Raw genomic sequence first — 15917 nt, 5'->3', positions numbered from 1 at the left:
GATTCCTTGTTGATATTCCCATCCTTGCCCAGCTGCAGTTCACAACAACCCAAAGATCTTCGGAAGTTTGATGCGATTCCAAGCTTTTCCTAGGCAGGACAAATGGGATGTTCACAGGGTCTGAAGTGCTCTTTTGCTGAGAGGAAAAGTCTCTTTTCCTGTGCAGGAATCTGATGCTGGTCATGTTGAGCTGTGTTTGTAATTCTCGAAATTTGGTTAAATCTGGCTGGAATGACCAGGGCAGGCACATCTGTCCTTCAGTGGCATCACTGTGAAATTGCTATTCAGTAGTGCCAGGTCTTTTCAGTTGTTTTGTTTTGTTTGTTTGGTTTTTTTCCTGTTTTCAATTGTAATTATTTTTGCAATTTATGTGGGTACGACAGCACATTTTCTCCTCTCCCGTTCTCAGAAATGGCTGCAATGTACAAGAATAAATCAACCCTGGAGTGGCATTAAAAAAAAAAAAAATCAGCCTACATCTGACAGTAAAGTTTAAGGATGTGAAAATGGGTTTTTCTACCAGAAGTGTCAGGCAATTTCCATAACCGTGTCATGCGTTAGCAGAATTAACTCTGGGTTGTTCCCTCCTATCCAGAAGAATGAAGCGAAACATAAAAGGCCCTTAAAGTGCAGTGTCAAACCCCAGGATCTGAACATGTGGCAATTTCACCAAATGGAACGAGATGTAATTAGTTTTTATGTGCCCATAACCCCCAGGGTTAACAATTTAGTATATTTTCATTACTTTTATGACGCAGTACCTTCGGTGAGCGCAGGGCGCTGCGATGCAAATAACCAACACGCACGGTAGCATCCTGGAAAGTGTCAAACAGCTGGGAGAGCTTTCTTCTTCCTGCTCTGCACCTCTATTTTATGTATTTCTTTTTTATTTGTAATGTGCCTTGGCCTGCTTTCAAGGCATTTGGAATTTTGAGGGTTTAACCCTCAATTTATGAGCTTTGGAAAGACGTCGCCACGAATTCCGCTTGGCTGTCATGTTTCTCAGGAACGCTGGAGTTTTGTTAGGCTGGGACAAATGCTTTCTTACCTGCTGGGAGCCCAGCAAGGAAGAAAATTGGATTTCGTAGCTTTCTCGTTTCAGAACTCTTCAGATCATTTCAGCCACGTGCCTCTCTTTTGTCTTTCATTTTTATAAAAATTATGGTTGTGTTGAGGACATTTTGGGGCTCGGGGGCTTCCTCTTAGTGACAAAGAGACATCTTAAAGCTAAAGCACACACAAGTGTGAATCACCACCCCCAGTTTTACAAACCCCATTGAGTATAATCTTTACTAAAGTGGCATTATGGCTTTAAACATCTGGTTTAAACCTTTACATGGGTGTTAAGGTTCTGTAAGACTAAATGGGGGAGTTCTGGTTTTGTTGCAAGCATGTGGTCCTTAAATATTTCCCTTCGCCTCTGCTCTTCTGTTCCAAGCCATCCAAAGTGAATTTATCCTTCCTCTGTGTTCCTTGTGGCAATGAGAAGTCGTGGGTACGGTTTTTAAACTTCTCAATGAACATTTGAGAAGTTAATGTGAGGGTTTCTGCAGTCAAATATGACATCGATGGCATCTTGGAGCTCTGCTTAGTGTTGACAGTCTCCAACATTTTTATTTTCTGGCAGCAAAGAACCAAAAAACACCTACTAAATATTTTTTTTAAGAAAGGTAAATAGCAGAAATCTGGAGGAAAAATTTTAGTAGAATATTTTTTTGTTTTCACTTCAAAAGCTTACAATTCCACGTGAACTGCTTGATTTTTTTCCAAGAAGATTTTGTATAGTAAAAATGTGGGGTTTGTGAAAACATTTGGCAATCTCCTGAACGCGAAAATCAGTCACTCTCTTATCCAGGGAATGGTTTAATTTCCATATTTTATGTGTCTCACTGGAAAGATGCACCAACCACGAGCTTGACCATTGAGAAAATCCAGGGATGAGAAATGCTTATACTAAAATACAGCTTGTTAACTTCTATATCATATTATAAAAAATAGATTCTCTTTTCATAATCTGTTCTCATCAATAGTTTTCTCAATTTCCTCTTAGTCTCCTCAATCATTAGCTCTTTTTTTCCCCCTTGAAAAGGCCTTTTGAAATTACCTTATGGTGTCTTTATTTGCAAAGAACTTACAACCAGATTTTAACCTCCTCTGAGGTTCAAAGTAGCGTAATAGAGAATTATTATTGTTGAAATAACTTTAAACTGCTCCTTCTTCAATTTGGTTCCACTGCTCTGATGCGATGGGTGGCTAAAAAATTAATTTATTGAACCGAAAATGCATTTTCTTTATGAAATTCAAACTGTCTTCCCCAGTGCACAAAGATGGCTCGATGAAAACGTTATCTGCAGAATCGAAATTGAAATAAACCTGATAACTTGTTTCTGCTTGCACAACAATAAATTCCTTGTGGTTTAGGAAGGAGAAGGCACAGGGAGTTTGGCATGGAGGAATCTCTGCGGGTGGTGCTTGTGCTTCTCCACCACCCAGCAGCCACCATGAAATAAAGCCTTCTTTTCTTCCCTCAGAAAATTCTCTTCTTAAAGCTTCTCCCAAGGCATGTCTACTCTTGGATGTTTTGTTTCCCTGGATTATCACATTTAAAACATTCTAGGCTCTGACTTCCTGATTTTCAAAGTTCATCCTATTGCATTTTTATACTGACATATTTCAGATTTTTCTCTGATTTGCCTCATTCTGTGCATGGCTTCTCCCTGGCCTTTGCACCCTTCTCATATCTGGGATTTTGTTCCTGTTTTTAATCATTCACCTGGTGACAAATCAGCAGGATCCAAATCACGTTCCTCAGTAGCTGATCCATTTTTCAGGAATATGTTTCCAGACAAATGTATTGGGAAAGTCAGAGGTTTGACAGCGTGGCAAAAAAAGCCTGGCCAGGCTGAAAAGCAGTTTTTATATTGCAGGAAGATCATTATCTGAGGAGAATAAGAAATTACCACTTCTTTGGTGTCATGAAGGGTTTAATCCTAGGAATTTATCAGTAAAGCTCAGAACAGGAGCAGCTGCTTTTGAAGCAGGAGGTTTTTTACCCTTGTCAAACACTGTTCATTAATGAGTGACTTCTGCAAGTTCTTCGTTAGTCATCTTTTGTATGTATATTTAAAAATTGCAGATGAGGTTACATGCAAAATGACAGAAAGGTAAATAACATCAGTGCGTGCAGCAGTCCAAATTTGACAGCATTAGGCACAGGTTTCACTGCCTGTATTTTTCCCATCAAGTTGAGCTTACAAATGCCAGTGACTTCCTTTTCCCCATCTCCTGCATTCAGGTCCACCAAGAAAAAGAAAGCGTTTGATAGTCCTGCTCTGAGCTCCTCTCCTGCCTTCTTTGGGAAAATTCTGGGTAAGACAGGAGCTGTGAATGTCCCAAAGTTCCTCACAGGGAAGGACTCTCATACAGTTTTACTAGTGGGGGTATGAGGGAAATCCAGGTTTTCATTGTGAACTGTCACCAGGTCTATGGTGCTTCCCTTGTAAAGGATAAAAAAAGGCAGCAGAATGGCTGAAGGATGGTTTCCTTCATTCAGAAATGTTATCTTTAAATCTCTGCTAGCCCATGAGGCCTTTTTCAGGGAGGGTAATGATTTTGCCTGTTACGTGGCAGGTTTTGCGTAAGATCTCCTTTGTAAGTTTGTGTTAATGGTGCTGAACTCTTTCACTACCCTTACTGGGAGAAATGCCATTATTTTTAGTGCTGTTGCTGTCATCGAAGGGCAAAACAGAGAAATCACATGCTTGGAGCAGAGAGGTTTGAGGGGATAGTTGCAGGCTGAAGTGCTGAACTGTTCCTCTGCTAACACCGATAAATCCAGGACCAACATGGCCAAGGGTCACTCTGAGGGTTTGAGAAAGAGTGAGCCTGTTTGTACACGTGTGTCCCAGAATAACTTGGCCCAGAGAAGAATGTGTCAGTCCTAGCAACATTTGGTGGCAGGCATGTCCCAAAGCAGGACAAAAACCATTCGTGTTTCTACAGAATTTACCCATGTTAATTTTAATTATAAAGGCCAGAGCATATTTTGAAGCGCAGTTTTCTGAGGCACTGGGGAGTGGCAAAAAGAGGGAGCAGATTTGTAGAGCTAAGCGTGACGTGTGCTGTTCCTTTGCCCAGCTTCAAGAGGAGGGGGGAACCCAAAATAAACAGATAAACAGAGGGCTAAATGATACGAATTTTTATCTAAAAGTTTGGCAGGCAGATAGGAGGAATTGGTGAGGAATGCTCCAGAGCACACTACTGAGCCTTGTGTTTTAGCACTTTCAAGTAGTGGTCCCATGTGTTCAGATGCCAAAAGTATTTTAAAAGTGCCAGGAAAAGTGAAAAGCAGTTTCATGGCCTGCCTTACTAAAAGTATTTATTTGCCTCTATTTAGTTCACCAGTTTCAAGGGATTTGGAAAGTTGTGCTTTTCTTATTTTATTCGTGTATTTTTTTGCCCAGCGTGAGAGCGGGCACAGATTTTTGCCTTTGGAAAATCATTCTCTTTGCAGGTTGGGCTTGGATTATTTTGATAACATTCTGTTCTCTGCATTTATAATGCCCCTCAAAGAGGGTTTTGACACGAGCATGAGATAATCCTTATCTCAAACACGATTGCAGCTGTTTAGAATGGTATTAATACATCTTGCCAGTATTTATTTCTCTCATTTCATTCAGCCTGGGCCATCAGTTCTAAGCTTGTCTTCGGTAGCTTTGTCATTGTCAAAGTTGTGTCCTGAACTTTGTGCCTTCTCTGCTGCTTCAGGAGCTGTTGAAATTCAGCAGGCGGCTGGATGGAGACATCCTGATGGAGGAGATTGTCTTTTGCAGCCTCTGTTTGTTTGCTCAGCCCTGTGCATGAGCAGAGGGGCAAGTTAAAGGCCAATATCTTTGGAAACATGGAAAGGAGCTCAGGGGACTAAATAAAAATCACCAGGGAGAGGAAAGGCCCGCTGTGCTGGATCTGTCGTGCCAAAACAACAACAAAACCTCACTGTGACCGGTTTCTTCTGCCAGTTAAATTTTTCTAAAATCAGATTATTATGCCTTTCATGGCCTATAGGTACATGTATTGAATATTCCCTTTGCAGGGTGACTCAGAGGTTGAACAGAAGGTGAATAGACGAGAAATTTTATTTGTAGCTGGGTATTTATTCCTCGTGTTTGCTCCTCAAGGTGGTGGTGTGAAAGGCTCCTCAGTCAGATGGTTTGAAAGCTGGCAAAGTTCTGCTCAACTCCAGATTTATTAGGGCCAAAGCTTCAGTTTTTCTAAGCGCAAACACTTCCAGCAGCATGGCCTTCAAGGAAGGGGAAAACACAACTTTTGCTCTATGTTAAAGCCACAGAGCCCTCGAACCTGCGCATGACAAGTCAGTGACTTCAGCAGAGTTTTTCGAGGCTGAAACTTGTGTGCTCTGTTAAAAGGATGGACCAACGTGTATTGTCGAGGCCGTTGTAATTAAAAACCACCCCGGGAGCGTTTTAGCAGCATAGTTGTGGTTGGTTTTATTCTTTGAAAGGTGTTTGAACGTTCAGCCTCATGGCTCCTAACACGTACACACGTCTAGCAGGAGTTTGCCCTCCACTGCATCCCAGTTCATTATCCAGCCTGTCACAGGAGCGCTCTCCCCGGAGTCAGGGGAGAGCCACACACAGCATCCACTGTATGTTGTTGTTGGCACGGCTGCTACAATTAAACTGCAGCTCCCAAAGCTCCCAGCTCAGTGCTCTGTGTCAGGGCTTGGACGCTGGGAAGAGCAAAGCACGCACACAGGGCAGAGGGAGAGAATGCTCCGAGTGGTGCAGGGAGAGATTGATAGGGAGGAGAACATCCTGCAGGGAAATACGAAGAGGAGAGAGAATTTTATGCAGAAAAAAGAAATTATTGCAGGCTTGGATTTGCTGCAAGTGGAGTATGAGGTGAAACTGGAAGGAAAAGTTGGATTTAAAATGGCAGTGGAGTGATCTTGCAGATGTCACAATTTTCTAAAGAGTTTCTTCCATTCATAATTTCAGCGAAGAGAAATGATAGTTTCATCGATGCCGGGGGTGGATTTTTTTCCCCTCCTGAAAAGAAAATCCTTATGAACAAATTTACATAGTTTAAGAACATTGTTTCCGAAAGGCCTCAGGAATTCTTTCTTCTCCATTGTGTGATGCACATCTTTTAATCCTTCAGCTTCTTTAATAATAAAAAGAACCAGTTGTTAACCTCTGCTGAAAGAGCACATCTTTTTGAGGCACTGAGAGCTCTGTTGGTCACAGCTCAGGATGCTCCGTCCCTGGTGCTGTCGGTGGCTCCTGGATGTTTCCCATCATTATTGTCAGAAATGAACTATTCCTCTCTTCCACTTTACCAGAAGAACCCTGTAGTTTCTCTATGACCTTGTTGAAGACTCTATCATTTTTTTTTTGTCTTTCTACCTATCCACGTCATCATAAGGTAAAGAGATGCTGTTCTTAATGAACCATCTTCACCCTGTAAGCACAATTTATTTTTTTTTTAATGTTTAAAAGAGCTGTAACAGAAAGGGAATATTTGAGAGCTGTTCAATCCTCCATGAGGTTTAACCTGCACAAGGTGTGGTGTTTTTCTAGATTGTGGTCTAATACTGAAGCATCACTTGAAGTAACTTTGAGGTCAGAGATCCAAAACTTGTCATCAGCTTTCTCATGTCTGGCTCAGGAGCAGCACAAGGTGGTGAATCTCCATATGAATCAAACAATGGAGAGTTTGGCTTTTACCAAGAATATCACAAAGAATGTGCCAAGAATGTATTTGTTGATAGTGGTATTTGGATAACAAGGAATCCTCTTCAGTCTCCTCTTTGTTCTCGGGCTTTTTGAGGAATTCTGAGGAATGTTTTTTAAAAAGAAACATTTTAAAAGCTAAACCAACTCTTCTCTTCAGTTTTCCTGTGTGCAAATCAGAAAGATCCAGAGCAATAAGCATTAGAAGACCAAGAGACAGCTCCATTCCCTAGAGATATTTATAGGTGGGTACAGTACCTGCTGCCATTCCTGCCATTTCCCAGCCAGGCCAAGAGGAACCTCATTTCTGGGGATTTCTCCTCTTCATTCTGTCCTTGGAGTGGTAGTTCTGGGACTGTTCTCTAAATCCCCTCTACTCAGCATTGTGAGAAATTATGAAGTCAGGTCTGTCCCGAAGTCATCAGGACTAGAGAGAAGACTGACTGTGTGAAAAAGTATTTGTTAAAGTTGAACAATGAGGGGGTTCCACCAGCAATTTTCATCAGTTGATCAATTAATTAAATGAGACACAGGAGGAAATATTAGAAAGTGCCTACAGGCCATCTAAAATTATATTTGCAATCCTAAATCTTACTGTGAATATACACAGCTTAAGCTTCTTTTGACAAATGTGCTGAGCCTGAGGCCTCTTCAAGTCTTCAGACACTTTGATTTTGTCTAAATGTAACCGACTGAATGCATTTTTGCTTAGTTCAATTTCTTTTTAACCCTGACGTCTCTGTAAGACTCCAGTATCAGTGCCTGACAAATTTGAAGGGAAGCATAATTATCAATTAACAAACAGCACTGTGCAGGATATGCCAGCACAAAGGAAACCGGCTTGATCTACAAAAACGACCTTTGCCACCACAGCAATAGGCAAGTCGGGATTCTTTCAAGATAACAAAGAGCTGGAACAAGGCCATGGCTGGGGAATGTGCAGATACGAGGAGCTGGTTATCTCCCTGTGTGCCTCTGCTGTGTGTTCAGCCCAAATACTGCCTTCAGTGCCGTGATGGAATGTCCAGATTGCACTGAAATTCACAGTACGGGGATCTTCCTAGGCCAGGAGAGTGGCCTGGCCTTCTCCTGCTCTAAATAAACTGCTTTGCCTCACGAGGGATTTTTTTCCTGGCGTTGATCGCGCTATCTGAAATGCTCCTCTCCCTGGCGGCGTGACAAAGGGCAGGTTGAGATGCTGTGACTGCGGGATATTCATTTATTTATTGCAAAATGAAGAGAGAATGATCAGAATTTGTCCGAGTAGGGCATGAGGTCACGAGCTGTGTGTGCATCCCCTGAGCGTCCATTCCATGAAAGGGGATCCCAGATGGGCTCTGCCTTCCAGGAAACTTCTCCACAGAGAACTCCCAGCAGGGTGGAACTACATCAGTTTATATAAAATACCCTTGCCTTTGTTTGAGTGGAATTGCTACAAAGAGATTTTGCATACAGGGAAATACAAAATAATATTTGTTTAGCGCAAGGACTTCCCTCTCAACGTGCAGTTTGAAGAGGCACTGCAGGTTATTTTCATTCCATATGTTGTGACTTTTAAAACAGATGAAATAAGACCATTGCAGAAGCCAACGTCAGAAAATTAACTGAGGTGTAAAGCAGAGACAAGGGTGAAGCCATAATGATGCTTCATGTTTTTGAGAAGGTATGAGAATACCTTAAAAGTATTTTGCTAAATGGTAGCAAGAAACAGTCCGTGAGCTTCTAAACAGTCTAAATGGAAAAATGAATTGCTTGGCAAACGTGGCTTGCTGAGGAAATCCTCAAATCAATGTGTATGTCCAGGCACAGTTTATTTCATGAATATCTGCCTCTAATGGTTTTTTTCATTATGAGAATTGTCTGGTTTTTGGGGTGTGGTTTTTTTTTTTTTTTTTTTTTTTTTTTTTTTTTTTTTTTTTCCCCCTTCTGATAAGGGAATCTGAGAGGGAATTAAGGTTAAGATTTTCTTCTGATGGAAAGTAGTAGTTTCGTTCACCTAAAAATACTTTAGAACATCCAGGTCAGGTCTGTTCTCCTATCAGTGAGGAAACAGCTGGGGAGGGACTCGGAGTCTGCTCTGACAGTCAAGTTTTCTTCCTCCCCACCCTGCCACAAATGGGTTTAAATGCCTCCATGAATAAATCCAGACCTTTTTTTTGTCTTGAAACACCCTCAGAGAGCACTGTGGCTGTTGTGGTGGTTGTCTTGATTGTCAAAGGCCAAAGCTTGTGACCAGACACGGGAGCGCGATACCCAAACCAAAATCTCTTGTACCTCGAGATTTGTCTGTGGGACAGGTGGCAGAAAACGGCCCCAGTTTTGTGTATTTCTTCATTTGTCTCTGCATTTATTTCTATTCCTCTGGGTTGTGCAAGCAGCATGAGAGATGCAGCCTCCTGATTTTCCTCAGGCTGCTTAATTTGATTCTGTGGAATTTAATGATTTTTCTTAAATTAGTAAAAGACTGGATATCTAGATTTCGAAGAGGACAGTTTGGATTATTCCTCAGTCATTGCCTCGGCTTTTGTGACAATTAAATTCAGATTTGCTACCTGTTCTGAAGGTAAGAGCAGAATGTTCCTCAGTGAATTCTGTTTTATGTAATCCTGGCAGGGCTCCTGGCCTCTTGCAAGTCAATGGCAGAGCTTCAGCCACTCTCCTCCAGTCAGGATTTCATTAAATGACTATTTGTGGTAATTAGGGACGAATCATGAGACTCCTGGTTTTCATTCCTAATGATCCCAAATAGGATCCATGAAATGCCTGCTGCAGTTAATTGGAAGACCAAAGTTGCTTTCAATGGACTTCAGTTCAGGCTTTTTATGTTGCACACAGGCGCTTGTATATTTTTTTTTTTTTTTCAGTTTTCTTTTGAGCGGCTTTTGAATTGGTACTTCCCGCTTTGCAGAGTTCCCACTCTGTCCGGTATTCCTGAGCCCAGCGTGGGCACTGCTGGGTCACTTGTGTCCCTTCCCTGACGTCAGCCCTCGTGTCGTGGTCACTGTTTGTCACCGTCTCTGCTTGGGAACAAGGGCTGGGATTGTCCTCTCATCCAATTCCCCTCCTCCAGATCTGCTGAGGACCCGAATGTTCTCCTTTCCTATGACCCAAAAATTAATTTGGTTGCCCGGTATCTTTTGCATTTCTCATCATTCCATGCTTACAGCACAAGCTCTGTATGTTCCCCTTGCAGTTTTAATTATCATTTATCCACTGCTTTCATGATAGGATAGTTAATATAGTAACACAGAGAGAAGAAGTAGCCGAGCCACCTGAACATCTCTTTTCTCTTCGATACAGAAGCATAACATTTCTGAAATCAAAGTATTTTCCAGGATGCAGCTTAGGACAGATCTTCACACGTGGGTTAAGATGGTATTGGGTTTTTTTTAGGAATTGAAGTGAGAAAAATTGGACAACACTCTGTGGCTGTGGTCTCTCTGTGTTGTTAGCATAGAATAATAATTCCAGCGAGGATTTCAGCCTGAAGAACTTGGTCTCTGGATTAGAATTTGCTTTCTTTCAAAACCAGAAAGAAGCTGATCCAAGAAAATATGAAAGAGCAGAGAGGAAGCAGGGAAAAGTCAATTTATGTTGAACTTTTGGGGAAATCTTGTGATTTCCCCCACCTTTTGAGTTGTTTCTTCAAATTATCTCAGTTATTCCAATTCTTCCTTCTTACTTTGCTTCTCCTTCAGAGGGAAAGGAAAGGATTATAAATGGATTATCTTTGTCTCTTCTTTACTCATTTCTAGCATCATAAATATCAAAATGAAATCGCTAATTAACATTTTCTTAATATGATTAAGGGCTCTCTGTCAAGTGATGCCAAACGTTGACTTTGAAAACAGCAGGAAATAATATGGAGCTGACTTTTTTTTTTTCTTTTTTGGAAAGAAGAGACAATTAAAGAGTTTGTGTTAATATCAATGATCCACAGGCATCAGTGATCTTTATCTTTTGGCTGAACTTTTACTTCTGATATCATGAGCTCCTTGAGCTGATAACTGTATCTTAAAGAAAGTTTAATATCCTCCCACAAAAAAATACCTTTGCACGTTATTTGATAACAGCACAAGATTACTACTAGAAAGAATCAGACTAAATCCTGGGTATCTGATATAATCCATGTTCTTCTGTCTCAAATTAAGTTGGGGAAGAAAGTGTTCAGGCGGGCAAAGACCGTGAAAAAATTATTATTTCCCGATTGCTTCAAGAATTTCTTCATTTGTCTCCAGTCCTCACAAACCTCCCAACTTGCTGTGATTTTTCACTGATGGGAAAAAGGGGTTTTAATAGCATTTGCCAAGTGTTTTCTTCATGAAACTCAACAGTCACATGCATTTGTTCATTTTTATTTCTGATCTGACAGTGCAGGTGCAGACAGTGGTGAGCCAGAGTGACACTTGAGGCTTGATCTGAAGTGAGAAACTCTCTATAGAAATGGCTTTTTAGGTCACCTCCTGAAATTGTCCGCTTAGGAAGCCTTACTGTTTTGGGGTGAGCGGACTTCTACAGATGTGTCATCAAGAGATTTATGAATTCTTCCTTCTAGAAGAGATGCAAGGAAAGGAAGCTCAGTCTGAAAGTTATGTGAACACCTGGACCACGTCTGGTATTTTACATTCTTGTTTTCTCAAACATTAGGGCATTAATATTAATGGTCTCCATTTTGCAACCCAAAGAAACATCAGAAAACTATGTCAAACATCCTAAACTTTTCATTCAAGTGTCTTTATATGGGCAACTTTAATGAAAAGCTGCTATTAACCTCTGGTAAACCAAAATCCTTGGTTGTAGGGCCAAGTTAAACTTGGCATTTGAAGCCAAAATATAAACTGAGCCACTGGAGCTGACTGCACAGATATGAAAAGGAAAATAAGTAATATTCATATACAGGATTTCTGTGGCCAAATGTTTTATGTCCTGCCTATTCTCAGCTTCTGCATATGTTCCCAGCCAGGACTGTGAAAACAACAACTTGAAATGTGCAAACAACCTGCCACATTCTAGGTACAAAGCAGCAGAAATACCACAGTGTGTAGTTCCCTGAAATATCCACGTTGCCAGTCAGTCCTGTCGAACTGGGATCTTCTCAATCATAATTCTCCTGCCAAATGTCACCGGTTCTCCATCTGCTTTTCCACATGTCACTCTGCTCCATTGCTCGCCCCCTTCTCTGCAAAAACGTGCTTTTCCCAGGGAATATAAATATAAATAACGTAAAACAATATATGTACAAACACAGAAATCAGAGGGGTTGTTCAGTGTCCTGAGGCACTGAGAACTGAGTTCCTGAAGGAATTATGGCTGTGGCAGTCTCAAGGGCAGGAGTAAGGGGAGAACTTTTGTTGGGCTTTTCCCTTCTTTTTCCTGCCGTTCTTCGTCCCGAAATTCCTTGCAGCAATTGACACCAGTGACACCCCATTGGGGAAGGTCTGCATTCACTGCAATATCTTTATGGGTTGTGTTGTGTGTTTCATTATATTGTATATACCGATATTCCCTTCAAAGAACTCCTGCTGAAGTTAGGTTGGAAATGCTTGAGTTTCTGCATGAGAAAGGCGTCACTAAGGACGTCAAAATGAAGAGGGAATGTGATAAAAGAAGAGGAGAATCCTAAAAAGAAAGATCTTGAAACAATTTTCTTTAAATAAATCTGGCATAATTTTATTTTTTAATATTTTTGTTTTTCAGAGCTGGAAAAATAATGCTCTGCTGTTGATAGCAAACATCCTCCCGAATTTCAGTGGGATCTGGAATTCACCTTTCAGGCCCTGGACCAAATAATTAGAGATGGGGAGTTGGTTTTCTTTCATATCTGGTTTTTGGGTTGTGTTTTGTTTCAGGGGTGGTTTTTTTGTTGTTTTGATGTTATTTTTGGGTTTTTCTTCCTTCCTTTCTGTCTTGATATCCGAGTTTTTTGCAAGTACTGTGTTAGGGAGTGACTGATGGCAAAGATTTCCATCTCATAATGGTTCAACTTCTTCCTGATTTGGGATCCTGGTATCCACTCGCTTTTTACAAGGGAACGACTCAAGGAAGCAAAGTTTCAGATTTTTGTCACACTGCGAAAAAGAGAGGGGGGGCAGCAGCAAGAAAAGTAACTCAAGGAAGCGGAGAGAATATTTTTCTAATCGGAGAACTTTTCAATCGACTTTCAACATTAAAAATGGGCAAAATATCAAATTCAATTATTATTTCTAAACGGAAAGTGTAGAGGGACCACAGTCCCTTTGGGGAAGGGATTTTTATTGATTTTGAAAGGAAAAATATTATCATTTCTGTCTGAAGGGGTATTTGTCAAACTGTATCATGTATATTGCAAGAGTGCAAGAAAGAGCTCAGTGAGTCTTGGTGATGGATTGTTTCCTATTCTGTAATTCCTAATATCTTCTTATCAGAAACAACCTGCCTCGATGCCTGCTATGTCTCCATTTCGAATGATGTAGTTAACTGGAACTCTAAATACCTTTGAAGTTTCCTGCTGCAATAGACTTTTTGAGCACAGAGAGAGATCAGGTCATGGGAGAGATTTACGTCCTCAAAGATCTATTCAGGATTATTCTGTGTATATGTGCTGTGTATACAGAGTCTGTGCATGAAAATCCAGCAGTTTTGTCATGGAAAAAATGTTTGGAATGCACTTTGCTTCATAAGGAAATTTCTCACTGTAATTCATCAATCTCCTTTTACTCTTGGAAAGCAAATGTCTTTTGTGTTATATGGTGCAGGAGTTCATAAGGCAGAGAAAGGCAGAATCACCATGAAGGGGGATGTTCCCGAGTCTTTGCAGGCAGAGAAAGATTCTTTAATGGAGAAAAAAAAAAATAAATTAAAAAACCAAAGTAACTTGAATGCAAGAGCTCAGTAAAACAAGAGTTGTGAATGGGCAGGAGTAGGGTCATGCTCAGGTAACAGAAAAGTTGCTGATTTACTACCTTCATTTAATACTTCTACAAATGGAGAAGCTTCTCAAAATAATCTTTTTGAAAAATCTAAAGACTTCTTTTAAGGTTGCAGCTTAGGAAGGCGTCATTCTTAGAAACGTGGATTTACATGTTGCTCTCAAAACCAAATCTGTAATGTTGTGCTTTTCTCATATTAGGATGAATTTAGACTTCTAGGAGCTCAGGAAGGGATGGCAGTGGACAGAAAGCTTTGGGGGTTTTGTTTACTCGTAGTCCGACAGTTGGGAGATAAAGATACTGATTGACTTATGCGTTTCTTTTTCTTCTATGAAGAATAAATCAGATGCAGTTCATACCAAATTGTGTTCTCTTTAATGGGGTCCACAATCGTCCTCCATTCAGATACTTTCTTTAGGAACAGAAAGCTAAAAGCAATATAAAAGAGGAAAAGCAATTCACTGTTAGAAGTAATATTTAGATAAGGATCTGAATTGAAGCAATCTTAAAAATTTCCACTGTGAAAGTTGGAAATGCAGGCTTACGAGTATGAAGTCTGGCCACTCTTGCCATTCCTGAAACATATTGAAAAGCTGCTTTTAGCATTCCTCAGAAACAGCATTCTAGGAAGTCCAGAGGTGCAGGATCCAGCCCTTTTCCTGTTCATTGTACAGTAGTATTTCCTGGCAAGGAGCCAGCATCATTAACTAATTTGCTGTAGTATTTCCATGCTCTGTGACCTCCAGGTTCAAATAACCTTCCAAACAAACAGTTGCCCCTTCAAACAAACTTCTGTACTAAAAACAAATACAGATATTTCACTAAGTCCTTGCTTTATCAAGTGTATATATAAGAGGGAACTGTACATTGTAAGATATGGGTCGATGTAGCAAAAATGTTAACGATCAAACAGTGGGAAAGGTCTTTGAGATCAAATTCTGTGCAGCAAATTTTCATCAATGGGTTCATGATCACCCTCTGTTCTCATTTCCTTTAGGCTGCAAGGTTCTTCTGTGGATTACAAGACAACAAATAGTGAGGAACTGCGACGGACGCTTTTTGGAATTGCAGGAAATTAAGTATCTGGTAAGTGGCTAAAAAGTTTGGATTATCTGGTGTTCTTTACATCTTTCCATTTCCCTTTATACCTAAATACCTCAAACTGAATTAATGGAGCTTTCATAAGTTTCTCAACAATCAGAGAATGATTTCTTTTTTATTTATTTTTTTTAATTTTTCCTTCAGTTAAGCAAATAATTTCTCAGTAGTTTATCTGATTTCTGAAAGTAGATTCCGAGTGTGTCTGGCCCCGTGTGATTTCAGACTCTGGATTTATTATTACTTCCTTTGAAATCAAACATAATACAAAATCAATACATAACCCTCAATATTCATTACCCAATGTTTCCTGACTTCAGTATACAAATAGTTCAGTGAGGTCTTCATCCAGTCTCCAAAATCTTATTGGGTCACTGCACTCTCCATCCAGGTTCTTTTGTTTGCCCTGGTTTCAGGAACAGAAAACTCTCTTTGGGTCGAATGACAGCAGGGATAAAGTCTTTGTAAAGGTTTAGAATTCTTTCCTCTTTTACCCTTTGTATATAAAAGATAAAACTATAAAAGATTGCTTGGATTAAATCTTTTCTGTAAGATTTGGGACAGACAAGTATGAGTTAGTGTAAATATCCATCATAATAATGAATATACTCTGACTGGGTAAATTCTCTTCAGTTTCTTCTTGAATCTTTTCTGTCAATAAGCTTTATTGTTAGAAATTGAAGGCAAAAGTAAAGGAGATATTAGGAAAACCCCCACAACTAAAAAATTGTGTTTTGCCCATTAATATTCCAGAGACCTCAGTAAGCCATAGCTACATCAGAAATGCTCACAGATAAAAACCTAGCAACGAGCTCTTCACTAAAATATTCATAGAATCAAGGGACAAAAGGTCCTCACTTGGCCTCTGTTCCTGTGAGTTGTTATTTTCAGAGCGGGATATTGATCACATCGCCCAAAGGTCAGTTAGACCTTACTTCTTTCCTAAATCAACTGCAGAACTTCCTTATTCAAACTGGAAGCAATCTCATCCTTTTCTTGGGGCCTGATTGAGCAGAAAGCTTTTAAAAGCATGTAAGGAAGACTTAAAATGTCGGGACGAAAACACCCACAGCCACAATTGCTTTGTATTTATCTCACATCGCTGTAGGACGTTTAAAGGTAATTGCCTGTGGCACTGCTGGTTCCTGTAAATAAACAA

General features: G+C 40.3%; 1 protein-coding gene across 13 annotated transcripts in view; it reads left to right on the top strand.

Annotated features, from left to right (window-relative positions):
* LOC136303963 (chromatin assembly factor 1 subunit A-like) overlaps positions 1-15917 on the top strand; it is a 220802-nt gene that overhangs the window by 101405 nt on the left and 103480 nt on the right. For all 13 annotated transcript variants that reach the window (XR_010724331.1, XR_010724333.1, XR_010724340.1 and 10 more), the window contains one exon: positions 14658-14746. The gene's annotated coding sequence lies outside the window, so the exon portion shown is untranslated. The remainder of the gene's footprint in view (positions 1-14657; positions 14747-15917) is intronic.

Source organism: Chamaea fasciata, unplaced genomic scaffold, assembly GCF_029207755.1.
Source record: "Chamaea fasciata isolate MVZ Bird 193981 ecotype frontalis unplaced genomic scaffold, bChaFas1.0.hap1 SCAF_2, whole genome shotgun sequence".
Taxonomy (NCBI): domain Eukaryota; kingdom Metazoa; phylum Chordata; class Aves; order Passeriformes; family Sylviidae; genus Chamaea; species Chamaea fasciata.
This window is presented reverse-complemented; position numbering and strand designations above follow the sequence as displayed.